This window comes from Protopterus annectens, chromosome 12.part0 (genome assembly GCF_019279795.1).
Source record: "Protopterus annectens isolate FY-2018-M chromosome 12.part0, PAN1.0, whole genome shotgun sequence".
Lineage (NCBI taxonomy): Eukaryota > Metazoa > Chordata > Ceratodontiformes > Protopteridae > Protopterus > Protopterus annectens.
Window position 1 is genome coordinate 165623 of NC_056746.1, and position 17442 is coordinate 183064.

Here is a 17442-nt window from a genome sequence, read left to right on the forward strand (position 1 = left end):
GCAATGCAGTGCCACCTGTTTTAGTGATAAATGCTGCTGTGCGGCATTCAGGGTCAAATGTCCGACAAAGGCTAGCAGTGAATATAGTGGCCGGGTGTGGAGACATATACTGAACAGGTTGGTGGGACATTACAGCCAGGGACATTGGAAGGTGACATTGGGCCAGTGTCCCAGGACATATTGTGTGTATGTCAGTACTGTGTATGTGACCACAGGGACACTGATGTTCATGTGGATTGCGACCCTGTAGTGAGTGAGAGGGTGTATTGTCGGGGGGGCCCCTTTCGCCGGGCCCCGGTTGCCAACATTACCTCGGTCTGCAATTTTTGGGTTTGACTGTTGTATGTGACATCAGATGTGGATGTTCCCAAAAGAATACTGACATACCACCACAATGCCTAAACCCCGCAATGTGGGCAGTCATTTTTAGGTAGCTAGCCTTGGGTATGTGATGATGGACCCCCACCATGGCTGACAAATGCACCCACAGTGAATGTACACCACTGTGCAACAGCCTGTACCTGTGGTTGTACATCATATGCATGGAACATGACCACCACAGTGGCGTCTTTTAACTGGTCAGTACCGCCATGTCTCTGTGTGGAATAGCATGATTCCTGCAATTGTGTACATGCTACTGAAGTGCACTGTGGTATGTGTCAGCATATGTATGTGTTTTCCATCTGCTGGGTGTCATGATGTTAACAACCTGTCAGCGGGCGTCTGTAGTTGTTGTAGTACACATTTTCCGTGTATGCTGTGATGGGTGTGTTTCCAGGATGTGGCTAGCAAGGCCATGTAGCATGTTTGGGAAACCCCCAAAAACCAAAGGGGTTTTAAACCCGGGGGGTGTGTCAAAAAACCAAGGGTTTCCAAAAATGGATTTTGGGGGTGTTTAAAAAAATTGTTTTTAAAAGGGTTTTTTAAAGTGAAAAAAGGTAATTGGTTTAAATTGGTGTTGTTTTTAATTTGTTTTTATTTCCAAAGGCTGGAAAGTGCAGGGGGAACTCAAGCAGGGGTTGTAGGGTAAACCCATTGGGTTTTCCTTTAATCCCCAGGGGAAAGGGGGGTTTGGGGGGTTACTTTTTCAGGCCACCCCCCCCCCCATTAAATTTTTGGGTACTGGGCTAGGCCCTGTTTTAAAAAAAGAAGGTAATGAAACCGGGGTTCTTGTTGACCTGCCTTTTTACAATGGTTAGCCAAAAACCCAGACCCCAATAACACCTTGACCCTTTGGGCAAGCCCGGGATTTTCCCTGTGTATTGCCCCTCACGGGGGCGGTCCAAAAAATGTGTTGAAAATATTGTCCCAAGGTGAGTTTTCTGTGCGAGTTATTGGCGGGTTTTCCCCGTCCGCAAATTTAAGGGGGAAATGGGGGCCTTTGTGTAACAGGGGAAGGGGGAAGCATTGTTTCAAAACCCCAAGTCATCCTTTACGGGTGGGTGAATTTTTGTAAACCCAAAGGGGGCTTGCGGATTACAGGGTGTGTTCTCCCATGAGGGGGCCCCACCAGGGGTGCCACAGTTGGTTTGCCCTATTGCATATTTGCCCCTTCCCGGAAATTCCTTTGGAGATGGAATTTTGGGACACGTGGAAGGGAAAGGTTTTCTTGTGAAATGAAATTTCCAGGTGACCACCAGGGGCATCAGGTTTGGCCAGCTTTCCCCCATACGCTTTTACCCACCCGTCCCCAGAATGGGTATAGCCCCGGTACTGTGTGCTTTTTGCAGAGGTGCACCTAACACTGGTGCTAACCGTGTAACAAAAGGGTAATGTTTGGTTAAAAAGGCCCCTAAGGGTTTTAAATTTGAAAACCCAATTGGGAATTCCCTTGATTCCCATTTTTGGGGCCAAAGGTGGTGAAAACCAGGGGTTAACAAAAATTTTGAATGTTTTTTGCGGGAATTCCCAAATTTTTGGAATTGAGGGGAACAGGGATGTTAAAAACCCCAAATGGGGGTCCCGTTGAAATAAGGGTTGTCAACGACACCATCCACAGCGGGTAAAGCCCCCTTCCCCCAGGGGGAAACTCCCCTGTATTTTGGGGAAAAGGTGAGCATTAAAAATTAAGGTAAAAAGTGAACGGGGGTTTGGGCTGTATTGCCAATGTTTTTAAAAAACCCAATAATTCCGCCCCATTTTTAAGGGGGTTAAAGAAAACGGGAATGGTGACAGTTAAGGGGCCTTTGTAACATGACCTTTTCCCAAAGGAAATTTTTGTTGTGTACAACAACCTTGGGCAAGCGGGTGAAGGAATACCCCGGGTGTCCCTGTGTAATGTTGGGGGGAATTTGGGTCAAAGGTTTTTCCAAGTAGGCTTTCCCCCTTTTGGGTACATGTGCACAGGGGGCATCCCTTGCCCAATCCCTTTCCCAAATAGGGTGTTGGTAAACAACCCACAAGGGTAAAGGGTAAAATGTCCCCTTTCCTTTGTGCGGGAAAAGGAATTTTACCCATTACAGTTTAAGGACAGGTATATTTAAATTAAAAATCCCTTTGGGTTTTTTAAAAAACCAAAAGGGGGGGGGTTGACAACCAGACACAACCCCAATTTTGCAGAAGTGACAGGGCCAGATAGTTACAAAAAACCGGGTTAAGGGGTGTTGACAGGACAAAACATAAACCCAAGTCGGGTGACATGGGGAACCCCACCCATTGGCCCATGAACAGGGTTGTTTGACTGTGATTTTGGCGGGAAAGGCCCTGCCCAGAAAAAATGGTTTTTTGGCGGGGGGGGTTGGGAACAACATACGGAATGGGCTGTTTTGTGGGTGTGTGTCATAAGTGTGGTCTGATGGATGATACCAGCATTGCACGCTAGGGAACATCCCGTCCCCATAAATGAATACCTAGGCTGTGCTCAACACCATGGTCACTGTGGAAGGGATGGTGCTGGGGGTGCCCCGCCGACATGGTGATGACAGCAGGCACTGGTTAGCATATGGGTACCCATGTCAGGTCAGGGTACCATCCATGTCCCGGGATATCCCCGTGCGGCATATACAGCACTGTGTTGAACAATATTACAGCACATAGCACCTGTCGGGGGTAATGTTTATGCATGGATGTGCGATACCAGCATGCCAAAAACACCCCACCATGCAGCATGCTGCCTACCTTGCAGAAGGACATTGTCACACCATGATGATGGACATGCGACATGTCCATATACCCATATAAATGACATATGGAATGGACAGCCACCTCCAATACTGGTTTACAGGCTGGACACATCCCTGTGCCATATCTGTGGTATACCCTGCCATACGATGCAACCCTGTCCATCAAGGCTGCACATGTCATCACAGTCATACATGGTGTGATGGCCCAAAATGCACTATCAACTGACTGGATCAGTAATGTGGCACTGATGCCCCTTTTGTTTTCCTTGCTGTGTGACAGCAAAACGCTTTCGCACGATGTTTGACCATCCCTGCAAATGTCATATGAATAGACATTGTCCCATGTGTATCACATGTGCAATACAGGCGAGCCTGGCAGGATGTTCAACACCCCTACAGTGCTGAGTAGATGTTTTGGCAAAACACATGCATGTACAGGTGTCCATGTGTATGTGTGCAGTGTCACTGCTGAAGTCCATAACGGCTGCATCTGTGTTTCTATGTGACATATACACAGCACCCTGAACAGTAGTACTGTGGACACATGGGGCCAAATGCAGATTGGTAAGAACACAGGTGCAGGCAAGTACACATGGCACAGCAAATTACCATCTACATGGAGTATGTACACTGTGATGAGTTGACACAGAGATATGATATGATATCCACTGCATACGGGGTGACAGGTGTGACAGAAAACCCTCAGCTGTGTCAGTGTCATGATGCTTTTTAAAGATTACTGTGCAGATGTAGTACATGTCATAGCAATGTATGTTCAGCGGTATGCCAGTACATCAGTGGAATGTGACCTGTCACCATCATTATGTCTTACAGATAATGCCCCTTCCCACTCCCAGCCTTCAGCCGCCAGGAGGATGATGTCATAACCATTGCTCCATGACAACTATGGCGTGCTGTTCAGCCATGTGCCACAGCATGCTCAGCAGCGGGATGACCTGTGGCAGGATATCAGGAGGGTGAATGATGTGGGTGGCCCCGCACCTACCAGCAGGTGCGCAGACACTGCATGGACCATCCCCGCATGCCCCGCAATTTGCCAGAGAACAAGGTGGAACAGGTGGTGGGCCACCCCCACCCCCCCACACACAGAGGAGCTACTGGCCAGTCTGGGGACACCCCGGAACAGCATGCGGGAAAAACTAGCCGCCATCGTGGAGGTGGGTGTCTCCCAACCAATGAGCCTGGAGTTGCCTGGTAAGTCAGTCCTGCATATGAGTATGATATCCAATGTAGTTGCAGGTGTCACTGTACATCATGTAAAGTAACAACACATGGGTATATGGGGACACAAGCTGCATACTACAGTATGCTATTTTTGTATGCAGCATGTGCATACCATATGCTATCACACAGGTAAATGTGTTCACATGCACAGTGCAACTGTGGCTGTCATACAGTCATGGATAATGTTTCTACTGTTGTGTCACCCCCATACAGGTACCTCTGGCACCCCACAGACATGGGTCCTCCAGGTGAGACTGTTGTCAGTATCAGGCATGTTACAGTGTAGAGTTATTTGCCATGTGGCCAGGTATAACATGCACACCTGATTTTTTTTCCAGTCCCTTATACAGGTTGCACCACCAGACATAAAACACATGCCACCCATGTGCAATAGATACAACCGTTATTATACCGGCATGAAACCACAGTACCTGTCAATGTGATATGTGTGGTCAGCTATGCATAAATTTGGGGGTGTTCTACAATGGATGCATATGTAGTATGCATTGGAACAACATTTGTGGTGCCACAGTACCACACAGTGAGCTGTGATCTGGGCAGCACACAGGTGTCACCATTGTGACATATGCCCCCGCATTGTGTGCACACATTGTGACACCCCGACATGTCCCAAGCATTTTTTCTGTCTGCAATATTGTCCCCCATCACATGACCTAAACCCCACATAACAAACATCCACACTGTTGTCTGCATAGCCCTGTGGATTGTGACACCCCTGACATGTATGGGTGTATGTCACATGGGACACCACAGACATGTGTACAAGATGCCCATCACACACAATTGTCCAAGACCCGTTCACACATGGCCATGGGTGATGGCCACAGGCATGTTGCCCCACAGTACTTCTGATGTGGATAGACCCGTTGCACATTGTCCCACATAGTGCAATCATAGCCTAGTGGACCACTTTTACATTTGATGTGTTACACGGACAACGGAATGCCTGTCTGCAGCAGGGGGTGTCACCGATGTCTACCATATACATCTGTGGAACAGCATGACTGTGTTGCAGTCATGGCAATGCAATCTCCATGTTATGCATTGCACAGCAACATACATGCTCATGTTGCCATGCAATGGCACAGTGCCTGTACTCCACACTGTATAGCTATGTACGGCTCACACTAACCTCACCTGCCCTGCACATTTGCTAAACATGCATTCTATCTGTAGGCTGTACACACAACACTGCACTGTGAAGCCCATTATGATGCTGTGCATGTGTCAGGACACCATTGTGTCAAAAATTTTATAATGTTACTGCACATGTCAGCGGATTACATGTCAAGGTAACGTCAGCCATGTGTACTGTTAACCTGTTTTACCCCATGGTGTATCACCCGGGGATGCATAAACTACCATGATTGTGTGTACTGCATGACTGATATGACACCTGCTTGATGTAGTGTGCACCCCAGGGTGGTATGCATACTAACACTATTAATGTCTGAGCTGCATTCCTGTGCTGTAGTGCAGGAATGCTGCATGCCATCTGAAATATCCCTGCATGGTGTGTCTGTGTGTTGTTTTGTGTTGTGTTGTGTGTGTCTGTGTGTGTGTCTTTTGTGTGTCTGTGTGTGTGTGTTGTGTCTTTTTGTGTGTTGTGTGTCTGTGTGTAATGTCCTTACAGTATTTCTTTGCATTCACAGGTGGTGTAGGGGCGTTACCCTCCTGCGGTCCATCTGATGTTAGTGTCCCCACAGATACTAGCGGTGATGACCATATGCATGTGGTACAGGCAGGGTTATCAGGGGCTGAATCTGTGCCATTGGTTACCATCCACCTATGTCCCCTCTTCCCCCAGTTCTGATGCCAACACATACCACATCACCGTTGCCCATAGAGGAAGGACAGACAGCGACTGTTGGTATTGAACAGGAATGTGTGGTGGCTACAGAAGGTGTGACTAAAACCATGTTGCCAGTGTAATGACTGGTGATGTGCCACACAGGCATGTGGCTGGTGCTGCTCGTGGAGGACCTCTGGCAGACATGCACCTGCAGTACAGGGCGCAGCTGGTATCACCAGGCGCATGTTCCAGACTGTAATGGCGGCACAGGCCCTGCAGAAGGCAGAACCAAGAAGGGCAGAGGCTGCAGAGGGCTGCAATCCGTACCCCAAATGACAACATCCAGTCATTGGCAAATGCTCAACAGCAGATTGCTAATGTACTGGATAGGGGATTTGGTGAAATGGTTGGAATTTCCCGGGGATGGCAAAACCGGAAACTGTCTGTGCTGGAACACCTGGTAGGGGTGAGGGAGGCGTGGGCATAGGCCAGCAACACCACCTAGTGTAGGGCGGCGGGGGTGACCTCTCATGCCCACTCACATAGTGCGGTAGCAGTAGCAGTGCAGCTGGTGCTGCACTGTCCACACCAGGACACAGCAGGCCATGTGGATTTGGGCCCCGGCGGTCCCATCGTGGACACGGTTCCAGCGGACATGTGTCATCGGACAGTAGCCACTCTGTACCTCCACCTGGTAGTGCCCGTGCCCCCCAGGCACAGGTCACGTGGCCCTGGGCCCGGGCACAGTGAGCTGTACAACCTGCACTGTACAGTCTGGGGCTGTCAATTTACCCGTGTAGGCATCACATATGGCTGAACTGTGTAAAACATACCCCACACAGCAGACACAACTGTAGGGCTCCACCACATCCACATGCATTCTGCACAGACATGTCCAGTAAACTCACCCCCCTTAAAACACACATGATGTTATCCATTGGTGCAGCCTATGCCCCGGCAAACATATCACCCTGTGCATATGATGAAGCCTCTGCCGCATCCCTGTCATCCACACCATCGGTGCAGGGTTTGCAAATATATTCTGATGCACAGGGTGGACAGGATAGTGAGAGGTGTATGTGATACCTGTGTATGCAATGGGATGTGTATGTTGCAGTGGTTGTGTATGAATACTGCAGATGGATGTGACATGGGTTGTGTACTGTCAACATGCAGCAGTCATACCATGTAGTGCAGGTGCAGCATGCATTGTGATGTGTTCACGGTATGTGGCGGTTACATGTGTAGCACCATGTTGGTTCTGATACCCTGAATCCCTCCTATGGTGTACTGCATGTGCCTACAGGGGGCACTGTTATCGGTCCCCCGTGTAGCTGTGGATTACCCACAGGCACATCTGGCAATATCAGCAATACATGTACCCCCAACCTGACTGGACACCTACATGACACACATGTCCCATATACTGCACCTGACAATGTGGTGGTGCCACAGGCTACAGTGGACAGAGGCGTCACATACATAGCAGGAAAACTACAGGTATGGTGACATGGTGCAGGTGTTGTACACAGCGTGATGGCCACTGACTTGAGGTGTCCCCTTGTCAGCTGTGGGGCAGCTGTGCAGCAGTAGGGCCCTGTAACAAACAGGAACATGGTCCAATCAGGGGGGTACACCACTTATGCACACCCATAGTGTGCAGATGGGGACACCTGCCTGTGTGGTCAGCACCCTCACAATACTATGCACCCCCGCCATGTCACAGGGGGGGACATGCACAGGTAGCCAGTATGGCTCACACCTATGGCATCAACAGGGTTGTGCAATGCAGCACCAGTAGGGGTAGTCACCATGTGTGGTTAGTGTTCTTTCACAACAGTATATTTACACCCTCCCCCAAGCAGCAGACATACAAACATGTAGAAAACACACATTGTGGTGACCACACATGTGTACACAGAGACAACGTGTTGCATGTACTGCACCATCCCAAAATTTATGCTCCCCCCACTGAGGTATGTACAGATCTCTACTATGGTGTACAGGGATGTGTAGCAAGTGGGACATATTCCCCGATATGTGGCATACACACATTCATGCACACATGTCAGTGCTGGGAATACTACACCTGCCATATGATTTGCAGGCATGCAGCGGTATGTAGTGCATTATGTGTACCAACACTGTATCCGGGAGATGTGCTGATATATGCACAAGGTGGTAGGTGTTACAGTTGCCATGTGACATACAGGGTAACACCTGACCACTGGGTATGCATTATTGCACTGTCATGTAACAGCGACATAGCATACTGTATGCACATGGCAGGGGAGGATGGTGTGTGACACAAATGTGAGCCACCACCTGCACACATGCATGTAGACAGGTGTTTAAACACATTATGTAAAACATACCTCCATACGTGCTGTTTGTATGCCCTATAGGGGCCCCCATGATGGGTATGCATGTGGTAGGTTGTTTCAACTATGTTATGGAACGGGCCCCTGCTCATGCATGGCTGCTCCATGCACAGTAAAATGTCACATGTGTCTCCTGTTGCCATGTTTGTATGCATTGCTATTTTGACATGTGTGTTGACATACATAAAACATGGACTGTGGTATGTATCACAGCTGTCACAGGCAAACAATACAAGGGTATGTGTCCCAGTCAACACTGCTACACCCTGTAGTGGGGGCATTCCACAGACATGGGTCCACCTTCCATTTTTGTAGCACTATGCCAGTGTTATGCATGTGGTACATCACAGGCTTTGTATGTGTCATTTTGCAGTCCATGCCCCATCCAATCACATGTTAAACCAGACATTTGTTCATTGTTGGGAGCAGTCATGTGTCACAGCTGTGTCAGGGGGCCTGGTATGTGTGGAGGACCTGTCCATGTATATATATGGGGGGACTACATCCCCATGTTGGATCATTGTTAGTACATGTGTACTCTGCACAACTGGTGTACACTGCTATACAGACCTGTGGACATATGTCACATGCTGTTGTTGGACCGTGAGGCTTCCCGCTGCACCGATGACATGGTGCTGGCATGAACTACAGTGTTCACTGCAGTGTGTACATGTGTGACCTGCACCGTGACACCTGTGATGTCATCTGTGTGTGTACAAGTAACTGCATGTGTGACCACCCTGTGCGGGGGACAGGGTTTTCCTTACTGTGACCTTCTTTTGTACACTCCATCTGCATGCTGGGCGGGAAACAAATGCTAAGTGTGTGAGCATGCCCAAGCTTTTTGTAGATGGAAAACACAGTACATTGCCCCTCTGCCCTTTTGATTATCCCTGTGATGCCCTTTTTGTGCCCTTGCATGCTACGCAAATGCTAAGTGTGTGAGCATGGAGGTTGTGTAGTGGAAAACAGTACATTCCCCAACCGTTTTTGATTATACCCCTGTGCATGCATGTTTCCCTTTTTCAACCTAAGTGTGTGAGCATGCCCAGTTTGCTGTTGTGTAATGGACACACAGTACATTCCACACTCTGCCCTTTTATGATTACACTCCATGTGTATGCCTTCTGTGTGCACTCCCTCTGCATGCTAGCACTTGCAAATGCTAAGGGGTGAGCATGCCCGTTGTGTAGATGGACACACAGTAAATTTCACACTTCCCTTTTGTGATTATACCCGTGTGCATGATGTTTCCCTTTGCAACTGCTAAGTGTGTGAGCATGCCCAGTTTGCTGTTTGTGTGGACACAAAATTCCCACTCTGCCCTTTTATGATTACACTCCATGTGTTGCATGTTTGCACTTTGCAAATGCTAAGGGGGAGCATGGGTAGCCCTTCATGGACACACTGTACATTCACCCGGCTGATACTGCTTTTAGCCATGGCCCCTTAACCATAGCCATGGGGGCCCCGGGTTTTTATGTTGCTATGCCAAAGGATGCCTACATCAAACACACTGGTTGCTCTCTCAAAGGGGGTACTGTCTGTTGCATCCTGTATCCATTTTGTGATGTAGTGCTCCGTGATAGTTAGTATTCCCAGTGGCCCGCCGTGTTACTGTCGTCCACCTTGGGATAGTAACATGCTGTGTGACTGCTCACTCTGTAATTTATTCCCTATCGGCATCCTTGCCTTTTCGGGATATCACCCACCTAAAATATGCCTCTGACAGTGCTGTGCTCAGTAATCTCGGTGCTTCTGTAAATGCATCATTTTAGTGTGTTCATGTAGGTAGGTGTAGGTTCAACTCCGCCCTTCCAAGTGTGTGTGTGTGTGTGTTTCCAGCTGCCTTTGGGGGACAGTAATGCTTTTAGATGCCTCCCCCATACATTTTCTATCAGCGTCTATTCCTTTTGGGGTGATGTCACCCACCTAGAAATATGCCTCTGACAGTGCTGTGCTCAGTAATCTCGGTAGGGGTTCTGTAAATGCATCATGCTGTAGTGTGTTCATGTAGGTAGGTGTAGGTTCAACTCCGGCCCTTCGGGGTGTGTGTGTGTTTCCAGCTGCCTCTGGACAGTAATGCTTTTAAGCCTCCAAAACATACATTTGCTATCAGCGTCTATTCCTTTGGGGTGATGTCACCCACCTAGGAGTATGCCTCTGACAGCGCTGTGCTCAGTAATCTCGGTAGGCTTCTGTTAATGCATCATGCTGTAGTGTGTTCATGTAGGTAGGTGTAGGTTCAACTCCCAACCCTTCCAAGTGTATGTGTGTGTGTGTTTTCAGCTGCCTCTGGAGACAATAATGCTTTTAGATGCCTCACAACACATACATTTGCTATCAGCGTCTATTCCTTTTGGGGTGATGTCACCCACCTAAAATATGCCTCTGACAGTGCTGTGCTCAGTAATCTCGTAGGGGTTCTGTAAATGCATCATGCTGTAGTGTGTTCATGTAGGTAGGTGTAGGTTCAACTCCCCGGGCCCCTTTCCCAAGTGTGTGTGTGTTTCCAGGGCCCCTGGGACAGTAATGCTTTTTGACACCTCACAACACATAAATTTTCTATCAGCGTCTATTCCTTTGGGGTGATGTCACCCACCTAGAAGTATGCCTCTGACAGTGCTGTGCTCAGTAATCTCTGTAGCGTTCTGTAAATGCATCATGCTGTGTGTTTCATGTAGGTGGGTTGGGTTCAACTCCCCCTTGTGTGTGTTTCCAGCTGCCTCTGGCAGTTTTAGGCCCAACACATACATTTGCTATCAGCGTCTATTCCTTGGATGATGTCACCCACCAGAAACCCTTTGCAGCTGCTCAGTAATCGGTAGCTTTCAAACTCATGCTGTGTGCATGTAGGTAGGTGTTTAACTGGCCTTCAATGTGTGTGTGTTTTTCCCCTGCCTCGGGGACAGTAATGTTTTTAGATCCCTCACAACACATACATTTGCTATCAGCGTTTTTCCCTTTGGGATGATGTCACCCACCTAAAGTATGCCTCTAAAGCTGTTCAGTAATTTTAGCGTTCTGTAAATGCATCATGCTGTATGTTTTCATGTATAGTGTGGGTTCAACTCCGGCCCCTTAATTTTTGTGTGTTTGTTTTGGGGGCAGTAATGCTTTAGTGCCCCCAAAAATACATTTGCTTACATCTTTTCCCTTTTATGATGTCACCCCCCTTTAAATGCCTCTGACTGCTGTGTTCAGTAATCTGATGCTTCTGTAATTTCATACTGTGTTGGGTGGTGGGGCCAAATTTTCCATGCCTGCCAGATGTGTTTTGTACGCAGGGGTTCATGGGTTTTGTTTTTAGATGTTTTAAACACATATACCCTGTGACATCTTGTTTGGGGATGTTAGATGCCCCGGGGAATGCCTTTTCTGCTGTTTAAAACCGTGTGTTTTTCTTTGCTGTTTGTTATGTGTGTACCACTACCCATGTGTCCTGTATTCTCTAATGTATTTATTTTCATTTTTCCCCATGCTGCTTCATGGACAGCCTCCCCATGTATCCCACACACATACTTTATGCTACATTGCCCATGCAATCCTGTTCGGAGGTGTTCCCTCTTACAGCTTGTTTATTCTTGGCGACAGCTATCCTTGCTGTACTGTCCTGTATCCCCAATGACTTTGTGTATCATTGTGTTTATGATGTGTATGTCTATCTGAGCTGTGTGCATGGTGTGTATGTCCCACTATAATCACAAGGCCAATATAGGTAATTCGTGACTGCTGTTTAATTTGACATATCAGCACATACCTGCGACAGTACTGCTTTTCCTACGGGGCCATTTCATCATCTTCAGTGGATAATAATTTTTCCCACACACATGTATCTGTTTCTGTTCATAACCCCCACCTAAAGAGCATATATCTGGACAAGGCCTTATGTGATATGGGACACTAGGGCCAGTAATGACATGTTCCCAAAAACATTGATAGTGACACAATGATATGTTATGCATGAGTATGCATTTCTGTCTGATTTTTTTTCATCACATGTTTGTCATTGTTTCCGTCAGTTATCATGATGCTGGACTGTTACTGTTCATGGACACAGCAAACATATGACTTTCTACACGTCTGTGTACATCTGCAGTTGCAGAGTATGTGTCTGATACAACATATAAACTTTCTGACTACAATACAAAAGTTTTGGGCCCATGACACCCACATCCCATTACTTTGTTTTTGGGACACCCCCACACAGACAGTTGTTTTCCCTCACAGGTCTACATCTGCTTACCCACACTAATTGTTCTTTCATGTACCTTTGTGTTTTTGCGTTTTCCCGCAGGGGCCCCAATGCGACTAGGGGGTCTGGAAATTGTTATGTTGACACTTAAACCCCTGGGGACTTTTCCCTTTTGTGTCTAATTCCCTTTCCCACATTGCCCCGGGGAAACTTTGTCATTCACATTTTCGGGGTATGACTTATACATGTTTCCCCATTTGTCCTGCTGTCTTTCTTCTCACCTGTCCCCTAGTACCAGTTCAGTACATTTTTTGGACAGGTTGGCTCCTTCATACCCTTGACCTGTTGTCATTATGTGTACCCCCCTGCTTTTTGACCTTTGCCTTGTTTTTCACGTGATGTGCCTTTCTAGCTGATTGTTTCTAGGCATTACGGACGCTGGTGATAGTGACTGTTTTCCATTGCATGATTAGTAACACTCATAACATCCATTTCAGGCTCGCCAGTATTGCGGTCTGACTTTGTATGGGGTATTTATAATATAGCCCCTATCTGTATTTCCTGTACTATGCCTTACTGCAGCTGTGTTATTCTGACAGTTTCCAGTTATGGGTACCATTTTGGGTTTGCATGTCCATCCATGGAATCACCTACAGGACACTGATATGGGGCTGAAATTTTCCAAATTTTTCCCTTATCCAGTGGATCTTTGCACCAAATTTAGAATAAAGGCATGTGCTATACCCACATCCCTCCCGGGCCCTAATTTTCCCCAAAAAACACCTAGGCCCATTTCTTCTCCCCGGTTCCCATTCCTGACACCCCCTATGGTACAACATGGTTAATGTTGGGACTGGGGTTGGGCCTTTTTGCACTCCCCCCTCTGGGATATCGTTATGTCTGCATTTCATGGACACATTTTCATCACCCTTGCACCCGATTTGTGCATTACAGCTTTGGGATTTGCTGTTTTTGTCAATCGCGCAGGTACTAATTGATAAATTTTTTTGGGGTCCTACAATGGACACCAATATGCATGTTTAAAGTGTAGAACTTGCTGGACTGTCACTTTCTGGCCAATGATTTTGACTGCTGCTGTTTTTCCCCATTGGGGGATGTCTGTTTGTCTACCCATATTTATTACTTGGCATATTTATATCCATGTGTCATATATGGGACATAGGTCTGTTTGTGTAAAATATACATGTAAACTCCTCGTTTCATACCTTGCTTTGTTAATGTCTGTGGATTACCTGTGTACACACATCTATAACCATACCATACCTTTCCACTGTACAGATACTGGCAGAGTGTACGGATGGTTGACCCTTTATCTTAGGTGTGTTTTACATTAACCTGTGTCTATCTGGCAATTTGCTGGCATTTCATTTGAGACTTACAGTGGCACCTTCTGACAAGTAGTTCATGTTACGAATGCATACCCTTCTCAATCCCTGCTACTAACACCCCCGTTATTCTATCCACTTTCTATGTTTGTTTTAGCACATATCTTGTGTTTCTCACTATTTGTACCAGTACTTTGCATGGCATTGTCCGGTTCCATACTTTCAGAGGCTGACAGTTTTGAGACATGTATAACTAACGTGGGGGAAACAGCATTAAGTTATTCTGCTGTGGCGGATCCACACGCGGCACTTGCATTTCCTTATTGTGGTTACAGCAGCCATGCATATCCGTATTCTGGGTTACATATGTTTACTGAGTCTTTGTGCTTACGTGGCCTGTATTAGTTGTGACAGTACCAGTAACATATCTCTGATCCGGTTAATGGATGTATCAAACACTTTCACCTTTACATATCTAACTGTCTTTGCACAGGGCATTAATTACACGTTCACATTTATATGTTCTATACGTAATTCAAACGGGACTGCATTCACGTTGGCGTTGCTGTGACCACTACATTTGGTGTTCTGTCTCATTTATATGCATACCCATGGTACATAGCTACATTAACATATCCCCGACTCACTTACGTCACAGGCATCCATTCTCCTGCTGGGAAAAGTGTGGTACTACATGTTAAAATTCCCTTTTCCCCTAATGCTCTGGACCCAGGCTGCATATGGCTAACGCGGGATATTCAGAACAAAAAGGCTTATAGTCCACATACAGGTCTTTAATTGTCAGGGTTTTCCCTGTGGTGCTCTGGGTTTGGTCTTGTCGCCTAGTGTACAGAACTGCCCTGACCGTGTACGAATGTCAGGCGAGGCACATGGGCGGTTTGTCCATGTTTATTATACCATGACCCCCATTATTTTCCAAACCAGCTGATTGGCCAGCGTGCGTTTAATCGAGTTATACTTGGAAACGGTCCGTCACCCCGGGCTTTTCCTTATAACTCGTTTAAACCTGTTGCTATGTTAGATGGGTTTAACATGCGGACAGCTTTAAAAAAACACGGAGATCTCCGTTGCTTATGAAACGCTCGCTATGCTAAACACATTTAACATAGCGAGACAGGTTAAAAGAAACAACGGAAAGCAAGATCTCTGTTGCTTTTTTAGTGTTTGCTATGTTAAATGGGTTTAACATAGCGAGACATTAAAATAAGCCGGACATCTCCGTTGCTTATTTTGCTTGTATGTTAAACCCATTTTAAAATAGCACATCAACGAGATCTTGCTTTCTACAACTCTGATGTACTGCGCGGTACATCAGCACAGCGGATGCCCGACATCTGTGGAAGGGCAGCAAACAGGCATTATACTATGCCATTATTTAAGAATTAATAGTTTATTTTCTTAAATAATGTCATGGATAATAGCAATAACCCACTTCTTTTGGGGTAATGCTGTATTTACCCACGGTTGGTTTGTTTGGTCCCGGCTTGACCACCCCCAACCGTGGGTAATCAGCATTACCCACACAGTGGGTTATTGCTATAATATTCATGTGTTTACAGACACGGGTGTTTAGACAACTGACAATAGCTTATGCTGTTGGCATACAATGATGTGGGTGGTGCTGGTTATCATACATATTCCATGTTGTGCGTTGTTCCCATTCACATTTGACTATTCCATGTAGTCATTCATACGTGGATATTTATGTAGCACATGACTGAACTATGTATTACCTGCAGGTATGCTGTGTTACAGTGAACATATGTGACGTTGGTTACAGTATATATGTGTCGTACCTCTGTGATACTGGGGACTACCACACATCCTTCACAGCATTTCATGTATGTACATACTATTATTCAGTGACCTGTAGAAGGTTGTGAGAGCACTGATTACATGTGTCCCTATTTGTGCCGCATCGTGTTAGTCTTTGTCCAGCTTTTGTTGCTGTCATGGGTTGGACGGTGGTGTTGGTGTGTCATTGGGTTGTATTTATACTGCCGATACTTCAGTGGGGGGTAGGGTTAGCACTTGTTCCTCTTTGCGGGGTGGGTCCCATTTTGGACATTTGTGTCCTGCTCAACACTTGACAGTGCCATATGTCCTGTGATATTAACACAGTAGTGTATTTCTTACCTTCATTACTACTTGCATGTTACAGGCATTTTGTATCTGGTACACATGACTATTATATTGGATAGCTTAAGCTATTCACATGCTATGCAATAACCTTTCATTCTGGCATATACGTGTTATTCTATCCTTTGCATTGGCCGTGGGTGTTTTACCATGCAAATCCACACATATCTACAAGTGATGTCCCACCTTGACAATCTGTACATGTGGCAACCCTGCTGGGGTGACCTGCATGGTGGACAGCTGTTCCACCCTGTGTATTATGTTTTGCATGTCTGCATAGCTACTCATCAGTACCATGGCTACACATACTGCTTTGTCCAGATGTGTACAGTTATGGACACCGTGGCGTGTGAACACCTATGGGGTTTCGACAGGTCAGTAACCACATGCGGGATGTACACATTCTGCCGACACATTCACATGCAGCCATTTGGATTTCAGTACCTGGGATGGGATGTTGACATATGTGGGGTACATATTTGCAAGCCTGTCACTGCCTAGGACAATACTTCCTACTACATATGGGGTATACCCGCTCTGTGTAGGTGTACAGCTGCGCAAGGCTGATAGCTGGATTAGGTGGACATTCGGACATGGGTGCGGGTTACGTGCTATAAAGGGGTTGCTGTGTATTCCATTTGCATGCATGGGTTCTGCTTGTGGATATTCCGATTCGGCATATGCCATCCTATGTGTATGTGACGGTTACGTTGCTGTGTATAGCACATTTTACTATACATATGTTTGTGTGTGTTTGGGATGCAATTTGGGATGTCTAGTTTCTTTATGGTTGTAAACTGCCCAGCTGTGTACTATCACTACCACTGTGGGACTGCTGGTGACCATGCCCATGGGGCTGGTCGTGTGTATTTGCGGCGTGCTGACATGGTGCACTACACCTCCACTAGGTATGACTGCTGACAGTGCACTACATAACGGACACACTATTCTAAGTATCATTTGTTCCATGACGGGAACATTTTGTATTTCGTGCATTTATGTTTGGTTCTCCATTTTGTGTGGCGGGTATATGTAGCATACTTTGCATACGTTTCATTATCCACGGACACTGATAGGTGTGGTTACTATTGCAGGTGGCTGTAAGATTCAGCACTTTAGGTTGCTCATCGACAGCCGACTTGGCCTCGGCCCTAGTTAGGCTCCCCGGACTCGCGTGCCC